General features: G+C 48.0%; 1 long non-coding RNA gene across 3 annotated transcripts in view; it reads right to left on the bottom strand.

Moving 5' to 3' along the window:
• LOC144798872 (uncharacterized) overlaps positions 1-24,031 on the bottom strand; it is a 1,194,519-nt gene that overhangs the window by 582,442 nt on the left and 588,046 nt on the right. For all 3 annotated transcript variants that reach the window (XR_013603685.1, XR_013603683.1, XR_013603684.1), the window contains exon 2: positions 17,480-17,531. This is a non-coding gene — a long non-coding RNA (uncharacterized LOC144798872). The remainder of the gene's footprint in view (positions 1-17,479; positions 17,532-24,031) is intronic.

Genomic DNA, 24,031 nt, shown 5'->3' with positions numbered 1-24,031 from the left:
CTGGCGGCACTTGTGTGTGGTAGCCACCATGTGGTTAGAGCACTACATGGTTTTTGTTAAGTCGAATAAGAAGGGTGTGACTCATGTCCGATGTTTTTTGATGACAGCCCCTGACAGTGAGGAGTTTGGTTTGCGAAATTCGTATCATTTGCTTTTGTGTGAGTATGTAGAATTGTGGTAAAATGCAATTGCAAATAAATCATTTCGCACTATAGTTTAGACCGAAATGTGTCCTCACATCAATTTTCGGCACAAGGATGCCTACAAACAAACCAGCACAAATAACAGCTGCTCTAATTGTGCTGTTCGCTGTAAATATTTTTAACGATTGCCCCATAAATATGCAAAGTGGTGTATTGGCGCAAATTCAGGAATTTTATGCGATACAAGTAATGTGAAATTCTCAAATGATGCAAATATTACTGCTGTAATTGAAATCTTGCCCAGGCCTATTAGAAACATGGAGTTTGCGTAGAAAGCAAGTGTGAACAGTTTGGCCTCTGAGAAACATAGGTCATTTAGGGCCAGATGTAGGTAATTCTATTTTACCACTTCTTAAATTCCGAATCATACCGATTCGGTATTTAAGAAGTGGTAAAATAGAGGGGGGGGGGGATGTAGGTAATACAGACTCGGTAAGGGCTTAGGGCTCCTGAGGCCGAGATTTCTCTTGGCGCCTCGCTGCTGATCGCGCTGGTCGCGCGCTTGTGTGCTCCTGATATAACTTTTAAATACCTTCGTTTTTCTGGATTCTTGTTATTTTTAATTTTAGCCTTCTTCCCTGTTGCTATCTTGTTCTGGCCCTTACCTGCACAGTAATTTTGTGGAAACATCACCGCTGTTTGGCGGGTCCGGGTTACCGGGAGGTTGTGGGTTTCAGCGCCATTTTTGATTGGGAAGAAGCGCGAGCGCCATCTTTGAGCGTCCAGGTCACCTGGGACGCCGAGACGTCGCTATTTAAAGCTCGCCTGTTGAGCGCAGCGGTGACGCGCAGCGGTGCGCCCTCCCTGCGCCTGAGTCGTGCCAGAGTCCTGCCCGTCTGCGCTCGTCAGCGTCTCGGAGGCGTGCGAGGCGGGACTCTGGCTTTCGGCTCAGTTATCTAGCATCTGGCCTTTGCGGTCTGACGCTGGCTTTGTTTTCTGCCGCGCAAGGATGATTACCTACACTGCCTCTGCCTTATTTGCTTTACGCCCACCTTGGTTGGACTGCAAATCTCTTTTTCCCGGCGGCCGCCAATTGGGTAAAGGCTGTTCTGTGTGTGATTGGCGTCCTCTGTCCTCGCCAATTCGTGTTACCCCATCCTCCCTCTTAGAGTGTGTGACGGGGTCCCGGCGTCCCCCCCCCCCAGGTTTCTTCCCCCCTGAGTCATTACCTCACTCCGGGGTGGTCTGCACGAACACTTGCCTCCAAACCCCTCGGGTCCGCAACATTGCCGAAACGGAAACCATGATCCACAGTCCCCCAACTCTCTCTCTATTCCAGGAGCCAATCACAGACCAGCAACAACCGGAAGCACATCGCCTCGACCCCGGAAGACCCGCCCTGGAGGAAGCGACAGAACAAGTGAAAAGCGGAAGGAACAGCGAAGGCGTAGTCGGAGTATCGTGGCAGGAGATTTCGACTGGCGTTGAGACGGAAGGAGAAGACGGGAGCGGAGAAGCAGAGGAGTGGTCGGAAGACTGGTGGAGTCCCACGGAGGTGGCTGAAGAGCGGCCGTAGCTCACTGGAGAGCTACGGCGGACCGCGTGAGTAACGTAAACCTCCCCATGAGCACGCTAGGTGCTCATTTGTACATGTTGTATATAGTCCTCTCTCTTGTAGGCACCTATCACGTAGTAGAAGCACTGTGAATACTGTAAAGCACCATCACCGTACACAGCCCGTTTTCCCATCACGTCCCGAACACCCTTGCCGATTCACGTTCTCTATCCTTCTTGCTCAACCCTCTTCCCCGTACCTCCTTCCCTCACGACTCGTTTCTACTCTGCCCCTTCACTTCCCGGTGTTGGTAGTAGCATATGTCAGGAGTCCCTGTTCGGACTAACGGTCCCCTCTCTCTTATTGCCCTCCGAGGTGTCTCCCCAACGAAGAAGACAGAGCATCCGCCGGGGATCATCCCAAGTGGAGTCTCGCCGACCCAGACGACGGATCCGGAACATCGGGAACCGCTGTACTCGTCCCTTGAGAGTCTCTTGTACTGATAATAAAACCCTTAACAATTGCACATTTCCTACGGCCTCCTCGCCTGATTTACCGGCCCGCTGCAACCCCACGACCACATCTGGTGTCAGAAGTGGGACTAGCTGGTGGCATGGAGGCCGTCATGAAGAGAATGGCCGAATCCCAGGAACAGCTGGGGAAACTCATGGAACAATTCCTAAAGACAGCCGAAGACGACCGAGGCCAACTGCATGATGTATTGAAAGGCCAAGGAACCGTGCAGGAACAAGCTTTGGGTAAACTAACTGACGTCCTTGGACAACCACGTCCCATGACCTCTCTCCCTTCCGTGGTGTTGCAGAAATACGTCCCAGGGGAAGACCCCGACTACTTCTTTACGAATTTTGAGAGGTTGTCCCAAGCCGCGAACTGGCCTGTTGAACGATGGGGTCAATACCTGGGACCCCTTCTTACAGGGGACTTGCAGGCCGCTTATCAACAGGCCAACATTCAAGGTAATACCCCGTATCCAGACATAAAGAAATGCATCCTTGAGCGTCTGGGGGTGGACGACGATACTTATAGGATGAAACTCAGACAGACCAAGGAAGGGCCCCAAGAAAACCCTCGGGCTCTGTCCTTTCGTATCAAGGATCTCGTCAACCGGTGGCTTAAACCGGAGGCCTCCACAAAAGAGGACATCGTAGAAAAACTCTGTCTCGAACAGTTCCTGAACTCCCTTCATCCCGCCACACAACGATGGGTACGTCAACATACCAGACTCAATCTTGAGACGGCCGTGGAAATTGCTTGTGCGTATGGCCGGGCTCAAGACCTGCAACGTGGTAAGGACGAAACCACCCACAGACCGCACAACCCCAACACCAACCGTTTTCCCAGACCTCCACATCCTCGACGACAGGAACCCGCTCCTCTTTTGCCCTCCCCGATCATGTATCGTCCCCCCAACCCTGGACCCCAATGCTACCATTGTGGGAACTACGGACACATAGCCCGCATGTGCCCCCAAAAGGAGGTGCCGATGGAAATCGGACTGGTAAGAAACTACGTCTGTCACGCGCCGGGGGCTGTTCCCCCTCCGTTTCATTGTCCCGTGGCCATAAACGGGCAAGAGGTTCTGGCCCTCGCGGACACTGGGTGTCGACAAAGCGTCCTCCGTCCTCAGGACTTGGCTCTCCACCAGAGGACCCCAACGGGAGCGGTGGCCATCCAATGTGTACACGGGGACACAAAACGGTACCCCACCACTCGGGTTTTGGTGCAACATCCCGGCGATCCGGGAACCAACCTCACTGTCGGACTCATCCCAGCTTTGCCCGAACAAGCCATCCTGGGAAGCGATTACCCCGGCCTCCCTACGCTTCTCCAGGATACTACGGACTCCCTGGCCCAGTGGTGGAAAGAGGCCCCCTACTCCCAGGACCCGACCTCAACCCATAGAGAGGTGAAACCCCACAAAACCAAGAGACAGAAAAGACAGGAGAAGATGGTACACGCCTCTGCCTATCCCGTTGCTGTGGATGAACATCCCTGGCAAACCGACCAAGAGTTCCGAGCCGCTCAACAGGAGGACCCGCTCCTACAAGAAGCCTGGGGAAGGGCCCTTGAGAATGAAGACCCCACACAAGTAGGTCCCTACTTCTTCAAGAAAAGGGGTTTATTATACAGAAAGGGAGGCCCGCAACAAAACCCACAATTACTGATTCCTGGCCCCTTCCGGGACAAAGTCCTTTTCTTAGCCCACAGTCACCTGTTAGGGGGTTATTTCGGGGAGGAAAAGACGAGTCAAACAGTCCTTGACAGATTCTATTGGACGGGGCTCTATCAGCACATTAAAACCTACTGCCGTGAATGTACTGTTTGCCAAAAAAACAGTCGTTACAAACCCCCTAGAGTGCCGCTGCATCCTCTTCCCCTCATCGACATACCATTCAGTAGGGTGGGGATGGACATAATAGGGCCCCTGTTACCCTCCCGAAGCGGATGTCGATACGCACTTGTCATCGTGGACTATGCCACGCGCTTCCCTGAAGCTTTTCCGCTACGCCAGCCCACAGCACAGAACATAGCCAAAGCACTGATCACGCTGTTTTCCCGAGTAGGCTTTCCCCGTGAGATTCTCACTGACCAGGGCACACCATTCGTCTCTGCCCTAATGAAGCAAGTCTGCTCAAGACTAGGGATAAAACAGATCAGGACCTCAGCATACCATCCGCAAACGGATGGTTTAGTCGAACGCTACAACGCCACCTTGAAGCAGACCCTAAAGAAACTAATAGGACTGGAAGCCAAACGGTGGGAGGAGCTCCTCCCGTTGGCCCTTTTTGCCATCCGGTGTAAACCCCAGAGCAGTACAGGCTACTCCCCGTATGAGTTGCTGTATGGAAGAGCCCCTCGTACCCTGCTGGAGATGGCACAGGAAGCCTGGGAAGCTGAACCGGACCGCACCCGCCCTTTGCCCGAGTACGTAAACAACCTCAAGACCCATTTGGCACAGATCAGAGACATAGTCAAACTGAACATGGAAAAGGCCCAAGACACCCAGAAAAGACAATATGATAAGGGCACCAAGAATAGGGTTTTTGTCGTAGGAGACCTTGTCCTCCTCATGATGCCCTCTTCCGACCATAAACTCCTGGGTCAGTGGCAAGGGCCCTACACCGTCCTACGACAGGTGACCCCGGTCACTTACGAGATCGAACTCGACCCCACAAAAGGTACGGCCCAGATCTATCATGTAAACCACCTGAAGAAATGGGAAGGACCCCGTCCTGTCCTGTCCTGTCGGGGCACAGACTCCCGATTCCCTTTCCCTTTGATCCCTGTATAGATCCCGCTTTGACCCAGTGACAAACCCATGCACTCCAAGTAGCCCTGTCACCCGTGATGAAGGTCTTCTCGTCCTACCCAGGAAGAACCACCGTCACCGAACACGCAATCGACACCGAACCCGGGAAGGTGGTTCGGTTGCGACCCTATCGTGTCCCTGAAGCTCGAAGGGCAGTCATACAAAGAGAAACCGAGGACATGTTACGGATGGGGATCATAGAGCCTTCGATCAGTGATTGGAACTCCCCTATAGTCCTGGTGCCAAAACCAGACGGATCCGTCAGGTTCTGTATAGACTTTTGTGAAGTAAACAAAGTATCCAGATTCGACACATACCCCTTGCCAAGGGTTGACGAAATGGTCGAACGAATAGGGAAGGCTAAATACATTTCCACCCTTGACCTCTGCAAGGGATACTGGCAGATTCCCCTCAGGGACCAAGACAAGAAAAAGACTGCCTTTTCTACCCCTGAGGGATTGTTCCAATTCATCGTCATGCCCTTTGGGCTACACGGTGCCCCCGCCACCTTCCAGCGGGCAATGAACCAAGTCTTGCGGCCACACGCACTGTATGCAGGCGCATATCTAGACGACATAGTCATCTACAGCGACAGCTGGGAGCAACACCTAGTTCACTTACATGACGTTGTCTCTTCCCTAGGCTCCTTTGGCTTTTCCATAAACCCCGCCAAAACCACCCTGGCTGCACAAACCGTCCAGTACCTCGGGTTCCTTTTGGGCGAAGGTATGATCAGACCCCAGATATCCAAAACCGAAGCCATAGAGACCCTTCCTTTTCCTCGGACAAAAAAAGATCTCCGGGCTTTCCTCGGACTCATAGGGTATTATAGGAGGTTCGTGCCCAACTTCTCTCAGAGAGCTGCCCCTCTTACGGATCTTCTAAAAAAATCTACACACACCGATCTCGCCCTGAAGCACCCAAACCCACTCATATGGCAGGCATTCACCGACCTGAAGGGAGCCCTAACCTCCAGTCCTGTCCTAGTGAGCCCCGACTATTCCCGGCCCTTCATTCTCCAAACCGATGCCTCTGACCAGGGTTTAGGGGCAGTCCTGTCGCAGGAAGACGAACAGGGAAACGAGAAACCTATCCTATATCTCAGTCGAAAGCTGTTTCCCAGAGAACAAAACTATGCTGTGGTCGAAAAGGAGGCCCTCGCCATCAAGTGGGCTATCGAAACCCTGAGATACTATCTGGAGGGTCGTGACTTCATCATTTACACCGACCATGCCCCCTTGGAGTGGATGGCCCGGAACAAAGGACACAACGACCGGGTCCTCCGCTGGTTCCTGTCTCTCCAGCCCTTTCACTTCCATACTCGACATCGAAAAGGATCCGAACAAGGCAATGCTGATTTTCTATCCCGGTACCCCACCTCGCCCTCACCGACCCGCACAAGAAGGACAGCTAGGGGAAGGGGATGTGACGGGGTCCCGGCGTCCCCCCCCCCAGGTTTCTTCCCCCCTGAGACATTACCTCACTCCGGGGTGGTCTGCACGAACACTTGCCTCCAAACCCCTCGGGTCCGCAACATTGCCGAAACGGAAACCATGATCCACAGTCCCCCGCCTCTCTCTCTATTCCAGGAGCCAATCACAGACCAGCAACAACCGGAAGCACATCGCCTCGATCCCGGAAGACCCGCCCTGGAGGAAGCGACAGAACAAGTGAAAAGCGGAAGGAACAGCGAAGGCGTAGTCGGAGTATCGTGGCAGGAGATTTCGACTGGCGTTGAGACGGAAGGAGAAGACGGGAGCGGAGAAGCTGAGGAGTGGTCGGAAGACTGGTGGAGTCCCACGGAGGTGGCTGAAGAGCGGCCGTAGCTCACTGGAGAGCTACGGCGGACCGCGTGAGTAACGTAAACCTCCCCATGAGCACGCTAGGTGCTCATTTGTACATGTTGTATATAGTCCTCTCTCTTGTAGGCACCTATCACGTAGTAGAAGCACTGTGAATACTGTAAAGCACCATCACCGTACACAGCCCGTTTTCCCATCACGTCCCGAACACCCTTGCCGATTCACGTTCTCTATCCTTCTTGCTCAACCCTCTTCCCCGTACCTCCTTCCCTCACGACTCGTTTCTACTCTGCCCCTTCACTTCCCGGGGTTGGTAGTAGCATATGTCAGGAGTCCCTGTTCGGACTAACGGTCCCCTCTCTCTTATTGCCCTCCGAGGTGTCTCCCCAACGAAGAAGACCGAGCATCCACCGAGGATCATCCCAAGTGGAGTCTCGCCGACCCAGACGACGGATCCGGAACATCGGGAACCGCTGTACTCGTCCCTTGAGAGTCTCTTGTACTGATAATAAAACCCTTAACAATTGCACATTTCCTACGGCCTCCTCGCCTGATTTACCGGCCCGCTGCAACCCCACGACCACATCGTGTCATTGCGCTCTACTGAACACTAGGTCCCTGGCTTGCCACTCGGCGGATATTTGGGATCTCCTTGCACTTTCTAAAATTTCCTGTCTTTTTCTGACGGAGACTTGGCTGGGGGTGGGCTCAGAACCGGATATTGCCTGTGCCCTTCCCCCCAACTATATCATTCTAAGAAAGGATAGAATCAGGGGTCGAGGAGGTGGGGTGGCCCTAATAGCGGATAAAGCCTTGGGATGTTCTTCTTTCCCTGTGGATAATATCGCAGGATGCGAAGCCCTCGGTTTTATTCTTCGCTTGTCGGCGTCACAGACCTGTACAGGGATTCTCGTCTACAGACCACCGGGGCCTATTGGCTCTTTTTTCGAGGACCTGCAGTCAGCTCTGTCAGTACCCTGCATGCGCTCTGCGCATTGCATGCTGCTGGGCGATTTAAATCTGCACATGGACTTAATAACAGATGCCGAAGCGTCCAAACTGCGGGATATCACTGCGATGCTGGGGCTTGTCCCTTTCATCGATAGTCCCACCCATGTTAAAGGTCACACGCTAGATTTAATATTCTCTACGAGGCCTATTGAGGTGTCCCCTCCGCTCCCTGTTCTCTGGTCCGATCACTTTTTAATAAACTTTGTTCTAGTATCTGAGTGTAGGACTAGCCAAAGAACTCACAAGGATGGCTCTCGACAATCAAGAGCTTTCCACTTAGTGACAGTAGACATGCTCGCCGATGCTCTCTGTCAACATCCGTGTAAAATGACAGGGAATTTAGAAGTCGACCTGACGTCGGTCCAGAACTGGCTTCAGGCAAGATTTGAGGAGCTTGCCCCTCTGAAGCCAGCTAGAATAGCTCCCTGCCATGACTCCGCTCCTTGGTTTACCTCCACTCTTCGAAAAACGCGCCAAGACTGTAAAAAGGCGGAAAGACTCTGGCGGCGCAAGTACGATCTTGTGGAGAAAATCAAGTACAGGGACGTCATAAAACTATACCACAAACAGATTGCTGAAGCTAAAAAGAATTATCTTGAGCATAGAATAGATCAAGCTGATAACATGAGTCGGGAATTGTTTAGAATTGTGAAGGAATTCGTGGATCCTGCTGCAGGCGCCCGTATACACTCCCACACTGAAGAGTGGATCAGGCAGCTTGCCGACTTTTTTGTCACAAAGATTACAAAGATTCAGGACTCGTTTCCCGCTGTGGAGCCCTTGATGGATGTTGTTGCCTCAGGGTGTAATAAGAAGCTGGTACCATCCTTAGAGGCAGAGTCCGGGCCCACTTTATCGGCTTTTCCCCAGCTGTCCTGTGAAACATCGCTTGAGCTACTATCCCGGTTGCAATCGGGCTCACCTCTGGATGCTTGTCCAGCAAAATGTCTGGGCAAGGTGGCTTCAGCTGTAAACAGCTTGCTGAACCCCTTGCTTAATTTGTCACTGAGCTCCGGGGTGGTTCCTCAAGAATGGAAGCACGCTCTTATCCTGCCGCTAATCAAAAAACCTCTGCTAGATCCCTTGCAGCTGGCCAACTATAGACCGATCTCCCTCCTCCCTGCTCTGGCGAAGGTGGTGGAGAAACATGTTCAGCATACTCTTACCACCTTCATTGAGAATAACAAACTGCTGCATGACTCCCAATCCGGTTTCCGTGCGAATTACAGCACGGAGACAGCCCTCGTGGAGGTGACCGACGCCATCAGGGAGACGCTCGATCAGGGGGGAAAGGCTATGTTGGTCTTGCTGGACCTGTCGGCGGCATTCGACACCGTCCCTCACGCAGGTCTCCTTCTAAGACTCAGGGAGATAGGATTGCGGGGGACGGTGTTGGATTGGTTTCAATCCTTCTTAGCCGACCGTTGACAGGTGATCTGGGCTCCACCGTTCTCCGCGGAAATGCCTTCGCTAGAGGTGGGGGTGCCTCAAGGATCCATCCTGAGCCCCACCATCTTTAACATCTATATGGCCCCTCTGGCGGAGGTTGCGGAGGCATTTGGAGCCCGGGTCATTTCATATGCTGATGACACCCAGCTCCTGTTTACTTGCAGGAAGGGAGAGGTCTTCGACGGCGGCAGAATTAGAGACTGTCTGAGTGCAGTCTTTGCGTGGTTTCAGCGGCACAGCCTGAAATGCAACTCGGATAAGTCCGAGCTGCTTTTTTTCGGCTGTGCCCCCGATCCTGGCTGGAAGTCGTGGTGGCCCCCGGACATGTTTCCACCTGAGAAGCCATCTTCCCAAGTAAAAAACCTTGGAGTTGTGTTGGATGATGATCTCTCTTTTCGTCCACACATTATGGGACTATCAGGGAAATGTTTCAGCATCCTCAAGATGCTCAGGAAATTCCTCCCACTGCTCTCCCTGCAATACCGTAAGAATGTAGTTCAAGCGCTTGTGGGATCTCGTTTGGACTATGCAAACGCGCTTTTTGCAGGATTGCCTAAATATCTTTTGTCCAGATTGCAAATTGTTCAAAATTCGGCGGCCAGAGCCATCTTTGGCCTGCCGAGGAGAGCCAGTGCCTCTTTGCTGCGGGTTAGGTTGCATTGGTTACCGATGTCCAGCAGAATTAGGTTTAAAATCCTCACGCTGGCGTTTAAAGCCCTCCACTCTACTGGTCCCAATTACCTCAGGAAGCGTATTGCTTTCTATGTTCCACGGAGGACGTTAAGGTCAGCTGACTTGGCTAAAGTGGAGTTGCCTGCGGCCAAACGAGTTCGGATGGGAGGCCGGTCTTTTCAGTACATGGCAGCTCGCTTTTGGAATGAGCTCCCTCTCTCCCTCCGCAAAGCTAATAACCTTCTGGCTTTTAGGAGGGAGCTGAAGACCGTGCTCTTTTCCGTGTAATCACTGCACTGTAGTGTGTCTGCCTTTGGATTTCTGGGTTTTTCAGGCCTCTTTTGCTAAAGCGCCGGGACACCCTTTGGGGTAGCCGTGCGCTCAAAAAGTACGGCTATAACATAACATAACATAAATACCGAATCGTTAAGATTCGGTATTTAGCGATTCTGTAAATACCGATTCGGTAATGCCCATTGATTCCTATGGGCATTGAAGCCCATAGGAATCAATGGGCATTACTGAATCGGTATTTACAGAATCGCTAAATACCGATTTCAGCAAGGGTGCAGGGGGTGTCACTTTGACACCCTCTAGCACCCCAAATACAGACATGTGTGCCATGTGGCACACAGACATGCCCTAAGGGCATGTCTGTCTGTCACATGGCATAGGTGTGCATGCACACATGTGCATGCACACCTGGATTCGGTATTTTACCACCCAATTGGATTGGGTGGTAAAATACCGATTCTGACAGGCCTTTGGGACTCAGAAGAGTCCCACCTACATCTGGAAATTACCGAATCGGTAAAAATACCGATTCGGTATTTTACAGATTCGGTAAATTTACCGATTCGGTAAATTTACCGAATCTGTAAAATGATGCCCCTACATCTCAATCAACAAATACCGGTCGGTAACGGCCGAATTCGGCCCGTTACCGACCGGTATTTGGGCTCCTACATCTGGCCCTTAGTTTGGAGCTTAAGGGGGAGTTGGTGTTGTTCCACAGTTTGAGGCCCTGCACTCCCAGGCACCAGCCATCGTAAGTCAAGGTATTAAGACAAAATATCTAAAAAATCTATATATATTGAGGAAAGAAATGGGGAATTTTAAATATCATTATGCACAAATATTGTGTGCAAAAATATCACTGACAAGAATATTGATTTTAAGGTAAGTAATATTGATGTTAAAAATAACTATGTAGATAATATCAATGTTAAAATATCTATGCTGTTAATATCCTTTACAAAAATATTGTTGTTGATGTTGTTTTTTCATTATTTTTATGTATTTAAGTATATATTTTAATCGTATATGTTATAAATTCTTTGTTTAATTATTGTTAGTGTTCTTTAATACAGTTTAGAAATTTCTAGTTGTTTTTAAAGTTAATTTAATTGTTTATTTGTAGTTTTAATGCCCTAGCATATTTATAGGGGTACAGGGCAGAAAGTAAACTATTTATAATTAATTATGAATTAATATTAATTATTTAATTGCTAATGATGTTATGTTATGGCTTCCCATCAGAAAGCGGATCGCCTTTAAAATATGCTGTCTGATACGCAAAACTCTAAACAGAAAGGGACCCCATTATCTAGCACAGAAACTAATTAAATATCAGCCAACAAGAACCCTTCGATCGGCCAGCAAACAGCTTCTAACCACACCAAAGATCCGCACCGTCAGGAATAGAGGCAGATAATTTTCCAAAATAGCCCCTATGATTTGGAACACAATGCCTATACACCTCCGTATGGAAACCGACCATAAGAAATTACGCAGATCCCTCAAAACCGTGTTATTCTGAGTTCCTCCCCCCCGGCAGGTTTTCTTTTCTCTGTTCTCCTGGTGCTTGCTCGTACTAGCGCTATGAGACCTAAGGGTAATATATGTGCTTAACAGATGTCAAATAACGATAACAATATGTTAACTGAGTAATATATATTTTTTAATTTTGATAAGTATTAGGTGTAGGTTGTGGGGTTTGTAGGGGTATAGGGTGTGAAGTAATTTAATTATAATGAGTTAATAATTAATTTTAAATTGTTATTAATTATGTAATTGACAGTTATGTAAAATGTGTAAATGATTAAATTTTTTATTAATATTTTTGATGTATGTTGTGGTTTTGGTAGGGTTAAAGGGTGTGAAGGAAATTCATTATAGTCATTATTAATTTTTTAAGTTATATATTAGGTGAGGATTGTATTTGTAGGGGGTTATTGTACCATTGCTAATTAATAAGGTAAATTATGTAATGAATAATATATATATATATATATATATATATATATATATATATATATATATATATATATATATATATTGGGACAAAGCTTTACAGCAAAGAAACTGCAGGCAATTCGACCTTACACAGCACCAGTGCCCACTGAAAACATCTCATAAACAGCATTCTCTACAGGGAAATGCTAAGATTGAGGAGGGTAAATAGTAAACAAAGATGATCAGTTTGGAGTTGAGGAAAGAGTATATCTTGAGAGTGATTCATTGGGCCACAGCATTGACTTAGGGGGCAAAGGAACTTTAAGGGCTAGCTCAAGGTTACTTACCGTAACAGGTAGTCGAGGGAAACACACATGGTCGCATACAAGAATCTCTGCTTTGGCTTCCTTCATGCAAAGGCTTACTTTCATTCATATAGTGAAGTATTCAGTTCAAGCACAAGTGATGTTGTTAGAATTATTCGGTAGAGTGACTTGCCGGAAGTTACACGTCACCTGCCTACATTTGGAAGTTCCCCTGGCATTGTTCAAGTAGATATTCTAAGGGAGTACGTAGATGAGGGACAATCCTTGGAGGATGTCACAGATTACCTGGGGTGTGGATGATTCCTCTGACCCAAAACCAATTGTTTGGCAGCGATTGGAGAAAAACAATTGGATCTATGGCAAAGCTTTTCCAGTTATTCCTGCCCAGTGTTTCAACCTGTCCTGTATGTTTCAAAGCCATGTGCTGAGTCAGTTTTCCAGGGTTGCTCCGCCTGATAACTAATGGAACAACGTACCTGCCCCTGGATTTTCCAGGTGTGCAAACTCTGAGCCCAATGTTACCAGACAAAAAATCTGACTGGTAAAGCACAGAAAGATTAGGCTGCTCCTGTCAAAGTCCCCCATATGACAATCTCCTATGGCATGGGTGGACAATTGGTCACTCTCCCTGCCTGTCCACATCCTCTCCTGCCCACTACCACCAGCCCCACACTGCCATCTCTGCCCCTTTCAACAAATACTGGCCTCCTCCTGCTCCCATTTACCACCTGCTGCAGGTGTTAGTTCCACACAGAACTGGGAATTCCATGCTTAGTTTCACTTGGAAAAAATGGGTCCACATAGTTACTCCCTATTTGGTGGGGGTGAACTAGTACTAGCCAGATTAAAATGGGGAGGATGCAGCTGCAAATGTTTCGTCCAGTCATATGGAATCCCTTCACCTAAAACCAGCTTGGGGTAATCAGGGCCCTAATGTGCTTGCTGCATGGTTTATCAGGCCTAGAACTACTGTAACTAGGCGATATCAAATAATAGAACCACCAGGCAGCCCATACATAGGTAGTGCAGACAAACAAAAGCACTACTACCTGGACTCTCGAACCATACTTTGTGGGGCTGAGTCGAGACCTATGCCCTTCTTCAGGCGAGTACAGCCTGGATTTAATAACTTTGGAGTTGGCTTCACCCTTCCACAAGAAGGTCTTGTTGACATCTCACACTTCTCCCAGTGAGACATTCCAGTGATAGACCACTACTGCCTCCTTGTCGGCCCCATGACATCACTTATTGCTTTCAAGAAAAAGTCCTGTTCCAAGAGTGATCTCATCCTATGATACAGTCTTAGATGTCACTCATAAGGTCCTCTGAGGGAGCCTTACCCAGTGACATCATTGTTTCCGTATAGAAAGGCGGTCAAGTGTTGTGAAACAACTTTAGGGATACAAGTCTGTAACATCATGCGCCATATCTTTCTCAGCTCTCATATTCACCTTCTTCAAGACAGGAGCAAGAAGCCACCCACCGCTCTCCAAGAGACATCAGCGCGATTCAGTAGCCCTCTTCGGTGAGACTGAGGAGAGGGAAGCTCTCCTTATAAAGACACAAAGTATTATCAGTCAATCTGTTCCATGTTTCCAAGCTTGTGCTTCTCTTGCAGGTCTCTACCAGGAGCACAATGGGAGCTGTCGATCCATATCATTATCAATTACTGTTATTATAGTTATCGCAATCATCATCAATTCCCTCTCACTCAGGAGTAATTTCACGGTATTTTGTAATGCGATAACACAAGGCAGATTATTGAGGCAATGGTATAATTGTCTTTTCTTCTTCCGCCTCTGACACCCCTTCCCCCGTCGCAATAAGTAGAACGTCTCCATTGGGTCATAGATAGAGAATTGGCTTTATTAGACAGAAAATCTCTTCCTGGCCCTGAAAGGAAATAGCCTCAGCTTCGCCTGTGCACGCCTGTGCTTTTTTTTTAAATCACTTAATGATAGAAAGATCTTTCCTTCAATCACTTTTATCTTCAGAGGAGTACCAAGGATGAAAATAATGCAAATGTCTTGTGCTGAAAGATATCCGTCTGATCAATTCTCTTTGCTGCATTTGAACGCCATTGTCTCCAGCAGGCAGGAGGTGGTGAGGGGGGGGGGGAGACATTTCTTTCAAGGCAGTCGCAGAGCATTTGTTTGCCGTCCAGAAACAGAGCTGGGAATTTCACACAAGTTGTTAAAAGGATTTTTTTATCTGTTATTTTTTTCTTTATCCATTGCAAACTCTGCCCAGATCTGCAGAATATTATCAAGGGACTTAAGTTCTAGCTAGCATCTGTAGGCTCAGACTTAACTGCCAGTCCCAATATTTTGACAATTTAGCATGCATTTCAAGATGAATCACTGTCTCGTCTCCACATCAAACTCCCAGCTACATGTCTTCCTCGCCTGCAGCTGAGCAACTCTCAAAGACCTGATCCAAGTCACTTTGCCTTCGCAAAGATATTTTTGTCCATGTATTGGAAACTACTTCTTGTTGGGGCTTTGGAAGATACCTCAGAAACGTATTTCTATTTCTAGGATTGTTAGGCATGCATGTCAATCTGGGCTAGGAAGAGGTTGCCCTTTGGTGCCACAGGAACTATCTCTGCCATGTCTGACCTCAAGGGTCATGAAGGTGGTGACAGGAACAAGAAGTAAAAAGGGTTAATTCCTTGCTTTATTCCCTAGCTCATCAGGATCCAATGGAATGGGAGCTGTGGGGACAAGGGTGGAGACAATAGGTCAATCCTGTAATGTAATTGGAGAGGTCATATTGGGCCCGATTCACAGAATGAACTTAAGACTCAATCCTAAACTTACTACTATTTTGGTATTCACAGAATGCACTTACTACTTTTGGCATTCACAGAATGAATTTACTACTTTTGGTATTCACAGAAGTTAGGATTTCGTCTTAAGTTTGTCTTAAGACACACGTAAGACAGACTTAAGACAGACTTAAGACAACATCCTAACTTAAGTCTGTCTTAAGTCTGTCTTAAGACAAACTTAAGACAAAATCCTAACTTCTGTGAATACCAAAAGTAGTAAGTTCATTCTGTGAATGCTAAAAGTAGTAAGTGCATTCTGTGAATACCAAAATAGTAGTAAGTTTAGGATTGAGTCTTAAGTTCATTCTGTGAATCGGGCCCATTATTTGTGATATCACTTCTGCTACTGCTGGCAACATCCAAACTGTTAGAATAATTCCTTGGCTGTCTTCACATAGAGGTGCTTTACCACTAGCCGTCTGTGGTCTCCTGCTAGAGCAGAAGGCTCAAAAGGTTAGCTATGATTGTAGTACAGGTGCGTCAGCGATGGGCAGGGCTTTCACAGTGTAGTTTTGTGTGACATTGTAAAAACAGACCTCTTGAGTCTGCCAGCCCAGGTTTTAGCTTTACATTCTGGGTAGGGGTGTGCAAAATTTGAGTCATTTGCTTTCACATAATTACACAATATTTTGTCAAAATCAGGTGAAATTAGGCGTAATTACCTAAAATGTAAATCTGTCATTTTGTGCTGTATTTTAGCATTTGCAACAGCTGCTGATGTTCTGTTGTTGCTGTGTGTTTGTGATAAATATTTACAGCAAATGGCACATTTCCCAGTAAGTTTTTACGCCAATAGCACGTAATTACATAAGGTGGTGTAATGGTGTATGTCACAAACCTGGGGCTGAGAATGAGGCGATTTACCTTCCTGGAGCCGACTGCGCCCTTCTTCTATTACAGGGCAGATGCGACCAGACTGGAAGTCAGGCAACCCTGTGAAGACCAGAACTCCTTTGGGACTTGCACATGTCCAGAAAAAGAGGTGGGCGGACTCAGTGAGATAGGAGAACGGAGAGCTGGAAGGTGCCCGTCCAGGAGGTGGTGCGGCGGGAGACCACAAGCTGCAAGTTTCTGACCCAGGTCCGAGGAACAGGAGGAGTTGAGACGTGAGGAACCGGAGGCCTGTAAGAGGACCGTGGAGAACTCTGCAACACCTGGGGAGCTGAGGACTCGTCCTGTTTGCTGGCCGAGTTCCACTCCTAGGGGGTCATTAGTATGGCGATCCGCCTGCCATTTTCCACCGCCTGCCTACCATTTCCCCCCGCCATATTACGATGGTGGGGGGACCCCGGCGGATAGAAAAACAGTTCGCCGGTCAGATATGCGACCCGGCGGAAAAGGGCTACAATATGGTGGCGGTGTCTGCAAGACACTGCCATCCATATTGGGAGCCAGCAGTGCAGGACTTTCCATGGCGGAGACTCCGCCATGGAAAGTCAGGCAGACTACTTTTGGGGGTCTGTTGCGGGCCCCTAGGGGTTGGGGGGTGGTGGGGGTGCACTTGGGTGTAACCATGGTACCCTCCTCCATTTTCATGCACAAGGTGGCAGGCACCGCGCAATGCCTGCATGCAAATGCACAACATGTATATTGTGCATTGCGGCGGGTGCTGCTGACAGCACCGCCCGCCACAATGCATTATATGCAGGATGCGACCGCCAGGGTGGCGGTCGCAACCTAATTTGCATGACGGGACCACCACACCCCTGGCAGGCGGTCCTGTATACCGTTACGGTGGCGGTTGGAGTTTGTTCGCCCGCCATAGTAATGACGCCCCTAGCCACGTTCCAGGAGGAACATGGTTCAGTCAGGTGTGTGGAAGGATCTGGAGTAGAGCTGGAAAGCTGGAGGGAAGCAACAAATGGGAGGCGGGCGGGAATAAAGAGGGGACATTATAATTTCTTAAAAGAGGACGGGTGGGGCTGAAAGACGGTGCTACCCTTGTCGCTAAGACATATTTCTTGATTTTCTTTTTCTTTCTGTCTTCTTTAAACTATGTCGCCGACCTTATTTCATTTTGAGCTCCTTTCCCATTAACCCTACTTCTTGGACAGATCATACAAAAGAAATCACTACACTAACCTTTACAAATAAGAATATAAAGACACCTATAACAGTGACTTACCTGATCTCTCCTTTCTGTCGAGGGTAACGGCGGACAGGAACTTCCCAACTTCCTACAGAAGAAAAGAAGAGAACTGTTAACCTCGAACTCCTGATGTTCTTTTTATTGAGAATTTGAAATAAAATACATTGGATCAACTCCATAAACGATCGATTTTGCATTAAATTCCCTAGCAAGATCACAGTGTAATGTTGGGAATTACGCATCACAAAGTATGGTGCAGAATGTTCCAAAGTATGAGAATTACTTCTTCATAATTTAAATTTCACAGAGGCCTAATTCTGGGGCCTGTCGTACTGATGTTAAAATGGGTGTAGCAGGAATCCTGGTTCTAAAATGCAAAACAAAACCTGGCCCCCACTGCTGCAAAACCGGCCTGCACCCTTCCAGCCTCCCGGGAAAACGCCTGATGCCCGCTACGACGAGTCCAGCCCTGAGTACAAGACTGGACGTTACCAGGAGTTTCTCTAATAGTGTTATTGGGCTAATACTAGGCCTGGGCGGTGAACTTCGCTCCGTTCGTGGAGGTTGTGGAGTTTTCTGCACTGCGCAGAGCTCGCGGAGTGCAGAAAACTATGCTTCGCTATGGTCAGTGGAGTTTTTTCCCTGGTAAGTTCGCGAGCGCTACCCGAGCGACAGGAATAACAGCACAAACTGCAGTTCGCACTGCAGTCCGCCACTCACGGAACTTCGTGGAGTTTTCTTGTAACTTCGCAGAGTTCCGCGTAGCAAAACTGCACGAACTACGCCCAGGCCTGGCTAATACCATGGCTTCTGAAGGATGTCTGACTTGTTATCTGACCTCTAAATGGGAGCCCTATTTTGGCTTCGTCCTGCACTAGTCTAGATACCTCACTTCATGTCATCACAGGCACTGTCTGCAGTCTTGGGCTTTCGTGTGACAACCTGATGCCTTCTGGATGCGCAGTCCTGTTTTGCACCCACTGAAGTAGTATGACTAACGTAAGTGTTAGCAATGATTTGAAGGGTCATAGAAGAGGTGTGCAAAAGTTCACTTTTGAATAATTATCTAAAATTCTCCATAAACTACATGAAATTATGAGAAGTGCGAAACCAGCTGTTATCGGTTTATTCTAGCATAAAAATTCATCGGTGCATCCAAGTTGCATGTGAGGAGGCAATATTTGCTAAAAAAAGCACAAAAACACACAAAGCTGCAAACAACATCTTTATTTTTATTTATTTATTTGAGGTTTTAAAGAGCGCGAACATGACCAGTTAGGGTATCAGAGCACTTTACAGGGATAAACATATTAAGTACTAGGCATAGGCAAAAAAATAAGGAATGGGGGTTAGGGAATTGAACAACAACAGGACAAAAGCCAGAGTTATATACAATAATCAGTGCAGAAATAAAATAATCGAGCGACATGTATGCGATAAATAGGGAAAATCAGCAATTGTATACAAGGGTACAGAAGTTAGCAAAAAGCAGAGGGAACCAGCAGAACATTTGAAGGAGTGAGAGTTGGTACACAGAGAGTGCCAAGCAGTATAGGAGATTATGCACAGAAACAAAAGTCATTATAAAAGGTGGTATATGCAATCAAGGAGAGTGGAGAAGTGTGGCTCAATGGTTAGAGCGGCAGACCCTGATGCAGAGGTCTGGCCCGGGACCAGGGTTCGATTCCTGCCTCGGCGGGTCTTGGGCTCAATTTCCCCGGACCTGATAATTCTCGCCTCGGTGCCTAGTCTAATCATGGGTCCCACTCTGTGACTCTGGGCAATAGCTTGCTTAATCTCCACAACGGCCCCAGCAGCGCTGTGGATGCCTGGCTTCACCTTGGGGGTGCCCAGGAGTGGACATTTCACAGGAAAGCCAGGATGGGTTCCGCAGCGGTATGAATACAGCGCTACGAGGCCTCCGGGTAGAAGTGCGCTATATAAAATACAAACATTTACATTTACATATTGGAGGAATTTGCTCATTAGGAGGGTTTAGCTTCCTTTTTGAAGATTGACAAAGAAGGTATTCTTCTGATGGAGGACGGTAGTGAGTTCCAGATTCTTGGAGCAGCCCCAGAGAACGCTCGGTTATAAGTTTTTTCCTTGCAGAAGCGGAGTGGCTGGAGCACAAGGTCTCTGGCGAGACAGGAGTTTCTGAGTTTCCCATATACCACAATTTTCTGGGTGAGGTATACCAGGGAGTTCGTGTACAGGGCTTTGTGAGTGATGCAGGCCAGCTTAAGCTGGAGTCTGGCTTCGGGAGGAAACCAGTTCAAGGCCTTCAGATGTGGTGAAAGGTGGTCAAATTTTCTTGAGCCAGATATGAGTCTAGCTGCTGCGTTGAGGCAAGGTTTTAGAGGGGCCATGGAAGTCTTTGGTAGGCCAGATAGCGTAGAGCAGCCGTATTGAATTCTGGAGATAACTAACACCTGAACTGCGATTTTTAGGTCGGCAGTTTCAAGGAAGGGTTTTAGTTTTCTCAAGTAACTCAGATGGAACTTGGCCGTTTTGGCCATCGAGTTGATGTGTTCGCGCATATGCAGGTTGCTGTCCAAGGTTATACCAAGAGATTTGGCAAAATCCACTATGGTCGGTGTGCAGGTTAGGGCTGTGATTGAGTTAATCAATTCCCGGAGTCATTGGAGTTATTAGGGGGGAGATGAGGAGGATCTCCATTTTTTGGGCATTCAGTTTGAGCAGGTTATTGGCGAGCCATTGATCAGTTTGTTTCAGGGCGTCATTCAGGTGGGTAATCTCCTACAGAGAAGAGATTTTGATGTATATCTAGGTATCATCGGCGTACATATGGAGGGAGATGTTGGCCGTGCGAAGAGTTTCAGCTAAGGGTTCAAGGTAGAGATTCAAGAGGGTAGGGGACTGAGTATAGCCTGAGGGACACCGATTGATATCGGGGAGGGTGCAGAAAGGTTGCTGTTGACTAATAATCACCGGGTGTGGTTCTGGAAGAAGGAACCAAACCATTTGATGACCATACCTCCTAGACCATTCCTGTGTTCGAGGCGTTTGAGAAGTTTTTCATGGTTGATGGTATCGAATGCCGACGAGAGGTCCAGAAGGATCAGGAGGCAGGTTATGCCATAGTCAAGAGCTTGGAGAGCATCATCAACGATGTGAAGAATAGTCGTTTTAGTGCTGTGTCCAGGCCTGGAACCAGATTGAAAATCGTCGAGCAGATTGAAATTAGCGATATGTTGGCTGAGTTGTAGCTGCACACATTTCTCCAGCACTTTCGCAAGAAGAGGAATATTGGAAATTGGTCTGAAGCTGTCTGGAATTGCCGGATTCAGAGTGGGTTTTTTTAGGATGGGGATGACTGTCCCGGATTTCAGGGAGTCAGGTATGGACCCTTGAAGAAGAAAAGCGTTGATGACTGCAGTCCAAATGGGAGCAATGAGTAGGGAGGTCGCTGCCAAGCAGTTGGCGGGGAGAGGGTCGTTGAAGTGGGTATTTGGTTTTAAGGAGGATAGAATTTTCGAGATGGAATGGTCATCATAAAGTACGAAGTCGAACCAGTGAGTATTGTTTTTGGGTGTTGCCTGGGTGGGAAGAGGTGAGAGATGGGTCCCGTTAAGAGGAGAAGGGAAGTTTGAGGTGGCATTAAGTTCAATAACTAGCGAATTGATTTTGGTTGTAAAGAAGGAGGAGAACTCATCACAGGTTATTAGTGATTTTGTAGTTTCTTTGGATGATTTCGCTAGTTTGTTTGATTGAAATTTGACTATTTTGAAGAGTTTGCAGGGTCTGTTCTTGGCATTTTCCAGTTCTGATCTGAAAAACTCTTTTTTTGATATGAAGATGTTCTTGTTGTAGGTATTTCTGGCCTGGCAGAGAAGTTTAAGTTGGGTGGCTGAGGGGTGCTGTCTCCAGTTTTTTTCTTTGAGTTGTAGAGCTCCTCTTTCGCCATTGAGGGGTCCGCTGAACCAGGGGTGTTTGTCTTTTGATTTGGGACCTTTTGAGCTTTAGCTGGGCCAGATCATCCAAAATGATGGACATACTAGAGTTGTAGTGCTCAGTGAGGTGGTTGACCTTAGATAGATTTGGGGGGGTGTAGGTCATTCTCGGAGCAAGCAGTCAGCTTCTCGAGGTCAAGGTTCTTAGTGTCTCTGAGCCAACTTTTCGGTTTTACCTGTTGTCCATGTCTTTTCATGCGACAGTCGGGTATTAGGAAGGTGATGACTTGGTGGTCTGACCAGTCACATGGATCAATTGACTTCAGCTTGACGGCCGATTCCTTGGCGATGATCCAATCCAACGTGGTACCTTTTGAGTGGGTTGGCAGGGAGCAGGCCTGAGTGATTTGTCAGCGAGGAAGGTTTTGACAGCGTTGACATGGGAGTCATTGGGGTCATTCCAATGCAGCTTAAAGTCACAGAGGAAAATGTCATTGGAATGGGGGGAGACTTTAGTAGTAATGATTTCCATGAGGAGATCAATAAATATTTTGTTCTTGCCTGGGGGGTGGTAGAAGATGTGCAATTTGCATAGCTGAGTAGAGTTGTTACCAATGGATAGGGCAAGATATTTGCAGGAGTCCGTGGGTTCTGCATGGATTTCTGTGACAAGGAGGTCTGAGCAGTAAATGCATGCAATACCTCCCCCTTTTTTTACTTGACTGTCAAGTCTAACGATGTTGTAGTTTGGTGGGACCAGTAAATCAAGGTAAGGAGAGGATGAACCCTTGAGCCACGACTTGGTTAGGATAACTACATCCGTTTCATGGATTAGGATGAGGGCGGCAATGTCAGAGGCATGTCTCGCAGCTGAGCGGCAGTTAAGACGGAGGCCGGAGAGAGGGGCATTGGGACAAGTGTTGTTGGAAGGGGAGGATAGGGGTATTTGTGTTAAGTTATTGCTGTTTACTCCTCTATTACGGAGGGATGATGATCTGTTGGTGTTGATTGGGATAGTGGGAATCAGGTGATCGATTTTCTTGTCAGGAGGACTGGGGAATCCGGGGGAGGTCATGTAAGATCAGAGGAGGGCTAGGGTATCCTCCTCTGAGAGGTAGTTGGGATGTTTGTGCGGGCGAAGGTGTCTGCTGGCCAGCGGCATGGGTTGGAGGATGGGTATGGTGAGAAGGGGCAGGACTGAGTAAAGGGAGGGCTTGAGGATGGCGATTGTTCAGTGAGGAGAAGGATATTCCTCAATTCTAATAGGGCTTACTGAACTATGATGGATGCTCTAGTGTTAAGGGATTCAAAGTCCAAGGGGGTAGGTTGTACTTGCGGGCGAGTACCCGTGGGGTCAGGACAGGGTCTGGGGGCCTGAGCGGGAGAGCAGGCCGGGGAACTCGAACCCCCCAAGGCTTGGTTACTGGGGGGAGGGGTGGGAAGAGGGCAAGGTAAGCTCAGTGGGAAGGTCCGGGACTGTTGCGGGGAAAATTTGGTGAGCTGAGGGTGAGGTGATTGCTAGTTACTAGGCGAGAGGACGAGGGGCGAGGATAGGAAGAGGGGTGCAGCGGCGTAGACTTAGTGGCGCATGCTAGAGGTTGGGGGGAGTGGTAGGACGTTCTCTGGCAGCATTAGGGGAGATACTATCTCTGGATTTGATCTGATTGGAGAACACATTGGGAGGATTCGCGCCAACCCCCACTCACGTTCTGACTGTTCACATTGTTCCTGTGCTCCCGCACTTAAAGTCTGCCAAGAATGCAGCAAAATTAATCCAGGGGGCATAATGGCATAATTTCAGGAATTTTGCATAACAAGCGTACCGCTAAATTTACAAAATGAGGCGAGATGACTTTGGATTTCACCAGGTCATAGTTAAAAACCGGATCTGGAAACAGTGTTCATGATGGAATAAGATGGACATCCTGTCCTAACCAGTCCCCTCACACCTATTGACTGAAGCAAGCCTAGGACTAAAGAAAGTGAATTAATAATCCCCAAATTTCACTCCTTTCAAAGAGTAAAGTTTAAAGATTGGAATTGGTGGTGTAGAATGAGATGGGTTTAATAGTGTTTCGTGGAACTTTTCTCCAACTATGCCTAGCGCTTGAAACCACAACAAAGGGGATTTCAAATATTTTAAGAAGATATGGCACAAGTGGGCGTGGTTGCTAAGCGTAACCTGGCCAGGAATTGGGGGGCGAGGGCATTTCCACGAGTTAGGGACTGGAGAACAGGCATGGATAAGTGCTGGCTAGCGGAGCGTGCAATATACCAAAGTAGGGGATGTCGTAAAATCTGGGATCAATGGCGGGCCTTTCAGGGGCTTTGATGGGGTTCTGAACCTGGCAGCTGAGTACGGTATCCGAATGATAATACTCTCTCAGACAACAAGAAGATAATAATGTAAACAACTGGTCAAAATATCACCTCTGTGACCTGTACCGCTGATGTACTGCAGTTTTTCTGTATTGTTGCAATAAAAAGAATTAAAGATATATATATATATATATATATTTTTAGAGTCCTCTAAAGAGTAAACAAGTGCACATGTACTAACAATATTTTAAATACAGATACTCAATGTCGCAGATGTCGCTCCAAGGTCCAAAGAATCACACAGAAGCGGTAGGTGGTCAGGTGTCCCTTCTTTATTTACGCCACAGGTATACAG

This window comes from Lissotriton helveticus, chromosome 12, assembly GCF_964261635.1.
Source record: "Lissotriton helveticus chromosome 12, aLisHel1.1, whole genome shotgun sequence".
NCBI classification, from domain to species: Eukaryota; Metazoa; Chordata; class Amphibia; order Caudata; family Salamandridae; genus Lissotriton; species Lissotriton helveticus.
The sequence above is the reverse complement of the archived record's forward strand: the minus strand, read 5'-3'. Positions and strand labels throughout refer to the sequence as shown.